Source organism: Coenobita brevimanus, chromosome 55 (assembly GCF_032717465.1).
Source record: "Coenobita brevimanus isolate Jiangsu-jjx chromosome 55, ASM3271746v2, whole genome shotgun sequence".
NCBI lineage: Eukaryota > Metazoa > Arthropoda > Malacostraca > Decapoda > Coenobitidae > Coenobita > Coenobita brevimanus.
Genome location: NC_137008.1, coordinates 39,711,877 through 39,715,782, shown reverse-complemented (window position 1 = coordinate 39,715,782; position 3,906 = coordinate 39,711,877).

The window sequence follows — 3,906 nt, the reverse complement described above, 5'->3', positions numbered from 1 at the left end:
AATGTAGGATTGGATGATGGATGGATGGATGGATGGATGGATGGTGTAGATGGTAAGCGGCTAGGAGCTTTCAAAAGCTTTTATTAGGGTAGCGAAGCATGAGTATGGGTTATTGGACACCCAAGTGAATGGTTCACAGTCAGTGTGGGCGTGCGACAAGGTTGTGTGATGTCTCCATGGTTGTTCAATATATATACTGTATATATATATATATATATATATATATATATAATATGGACGGGGTGATGAGAGAAGTAAAAACACGAGTAATGGAGAGGGAGATGGCATTGGTATTGAATGGTGATGGATGGAACATCTCAAATTTGTTGTATGCTGATGATGCAGAACTAGTTACAAATACCAGGCAAGAACTTGGTAAACTAGTGCAGAGTTTTGTTGATGTCTGTGAGCTTTGTGCCTTGACAGTAAATGTAGAAATGAGTAATGCAATGGTTACTGTGAGAGAAGAAGACTCCCAGTGTGATGCTAAAGCGAATGAAGAGAAACTGGAATTGGTGAGATTTCAAATACCTGGGTACAGTGATATAAAAGAGAGGAAAATGTGCAAAAGAAGTGAAAAGTACAGTAGAGTGACACAAGGAAGGAAAGTAAATGTTGCAATAAAGGCCTTGGTAAGAAACAGAGGCTTGAGTGTTGCAATCTGCTTCCAAGAGATTGGGTGTGCTAAGCCGACTCCGCTCTTTCTTTACCCCTGCACAATTGTTGACTCTATACAGGGGTTTTATCCGCCCCTGTGTGGAGTACAACTCTCATGTGTGGGGAGGCTCCCCACATACAGCTCTTCTCAATAGGGTGGAGTCAAAGGCTTTTCGTCTCATTAACTCTCCTCCTCTTACTGACTCCCTTCAACCTCTGTCTCTTCGCCGCACTGTTGCATCTTTATCTCTTTTCTATCGCTACTTTAATGGTCACTGCTCCTCTGAACTGTCTGCTTGCATTCCTCCACCTCTACGACGGGCGCGTAGCACCCGTCTGGCAGCAAACTCTCATCCTTTTTCTGTCCAACTCTCTAATGCAAGAGTTAACCGTTACTCCCAGTCTTTCATTTATGCATCAGGTCAGCTCTGGAACTGTCTCCCTCTGTCTGTATTTCCTGCTGCCTATGATCTCCAGTCTTTCAAACGCAGTGTGTCCAGGCATCTCAAAATGATCGGATCTTGAATTTGGCTCTATATTGTATTCTGTTTTTCTCTTGGAGGGAACTATTACTGCGGGCTCATGGCCTTTGGTTCCTTCTTCCTCGCATAAAAAAAAAAAAAAAAAAAAAAAGCTGGACGAGGCTTGAGGGAGTGTTAGGGTCAACTATAACATATGGATGTGAGACTATGGTGTGGCATGAAAATGAAAAGTCAAGAGTGGCAGCAGTGGAGATGGGACTGCTAAGGAATGTATGTGGATTACAGAGAGTGGACAAGATACGAAATAATGTGATTTGTGAAAGAAAAGATAAGGAAGTCTGTTGACAACAGAATCGAAAAGAGTGTACTGAGATGGTATGGTCATGTGGAGAGAATGGATAACAACAGAGTGATGAAAAGGGTATATCTGAGAGAATTTGAGGGAGGGAGGAGGCAAGGTAGGCCAAGGAGAAGATGGAGGAATATGGTGGATGAGTGTGTAAGAAAGAGAGGCTTGGAAGTCAGTGAGACTAGGGGACTGTGAAGAGATCAAGTTGGCTGGATGAATATTGTGCGGAGAAGCACATGATCAGGGATTTGGCACCCCTTTTAACCCCTTAACCGCGGGGCGTCACTTTCGTGACGGTTGAGAGCAAGGGATCATACCGCAGGCCGTCACTTTTGTGATTCTGTGTTATTTTGAATTTGCCTGGACTTTCAAGTGGTGGCTTGTATCATCTATCAATACTGCCAATGTCCAACACTAGTCAGCACTCCTAATCTCATCTGCACTCCCATCCACTGTTGACAATTTAGCCATTTCTCCCCGTTCTTGACTCCCCTCCCTACCTCCCCTCCATTACCCTCTCCTCTCGCCTGCCCGACCGTGCTACGCTAAGTAAATCTTCCCTGGAATTTTCCACTGATTTCATTCATTGAAATAAGCCCTATGCCCTATTCTTATACCAAATAATATATACAAAAAAGAAATAAGGTAAGTGATAGTGCCATACACCTGGAATTGGCTAATTATCACCTGACAACACCTCATGTGAACTCGTTTGCTAATTTACGCTGTTTATTTCCCCTTGAAATATACCGTATAATCTATTCTCGTAATAAAAATATACATATAAGAAAGGAAGGGAGAAGCCTAAGTGATATTTACATTCACCTGGAACTACCTAATTTATTATGTATTGTCTAGATTTCCTGCCAATCATTTCATAGAGTATATATTAGCAGCTGTCACCACGCCGACATTGGCAGCATTGCACTACCCCTAGGCCACCAGTCCACCACACTGTATTCAGTTTACTGTCGTCTTTCAAGGTGAAACCACGTCGGATTCGCGCCTGTCCAATTCAGCCACTTTTTAGCCCCATGCAAAGGGCCCTGTGACCTCTACCCCCTATTAAACCTCATGTGGAAAGGGGTAAAGGGCTAAGTGTCTGCTGTGGAACGTGAACTGGCTAATTTATCAATGAAAATGATGGACAGTGACTACGATCTTCCTGGTGAGTAAAACAGTGCAAGTGGAAATGTGAATAATGTGTAAATAATGTGTAAACAGCAAGTGAAAGCAATGAATGTAAATATAAGTGAACAGTGGAAAATAGTTTTATAAGTTACTGCAAGTGACAGTGCATAACACAGTGTAAATAAAATAGAAGTGTAAATAATGTAAATAAAATAGAGAATGTAAATAGAAATGTAAATGAGTAGTAATATAAGAATACGAGTATATATACTAGGAGTAATGAAAGTGAAAGTTTCACTCTAGCATGTATGAATACTATGAGTTATGAAAGTGGAAGTGAAAGTGACAGATTCACTCTCAACACTAGTATACAGGACGAGAAAGTGAATGCTACGTATTTTACTGAACGAGAAATTGAATGCCTACAGTGACAATAAACTACTCTTACTGATGGAAACTTATGGATAAAGACTGCAGAGATACATAAGTGTTGTATAGTAACAGAAATATAAAGTGTGAGTGTTTTTATGAATAATACATGACAGAACACCAGCGGCGAACGAGTGTCAGTGGGAAGGTCATACGCGCTTGTAATTTTCATTGCTTTCATTTTTTTTTTTTTTTTTTTTGAGTATGGATTTCAAACTATTTGAGAATCATAGACTAGTGTTTCTAGTGATAATATCAGGCTGTGGTAATCATATTACGGGTTGTCGGGAAGTGTAAAGTGGAGACTTCGTTACCCAACTTCAGAGGTCTCCACAAGTCCTATGGTACTCGAGAAAGGCTCAACAAACATCCCGGGAGAAAGCTGAAGGTATGTGCCATATACATATATAATTTTAATATTCTAGGACTAATAACTGATTTTTGGCAAATATTTTTAGAGAGTCTGTCGAAGCGTGAATATGCCCATGAGACACGCAAGTCAAGCAAAAACAACCCCGCGGTTTAGGGGTTAACGTGATAGCGTCCGGACTGACTCTATCGGATACGTTTATGTGAAGCTACAGTACATGGTGAATGTTTCTGGTGTATCAGATAGAGCCAGGATTCTGGGGGCTTGAAAGGTGAGTGACTGAATGCATGGCCCACTGGATTGGGCAAATTTGGGCTGTCTGGACATTGCTACTCCTCACCCTGCCCTAGGTTGGGAAAGGAGGTCCGGATGATGATGATAATGATGAATAACTGTGGCCAATTTCACTGGGGATACTGTTATTGTTTCACCTAATGCACTTTTGTGCTCTGTCTTTCACTGCCTCTGAATCTTACCTCACTCAATGT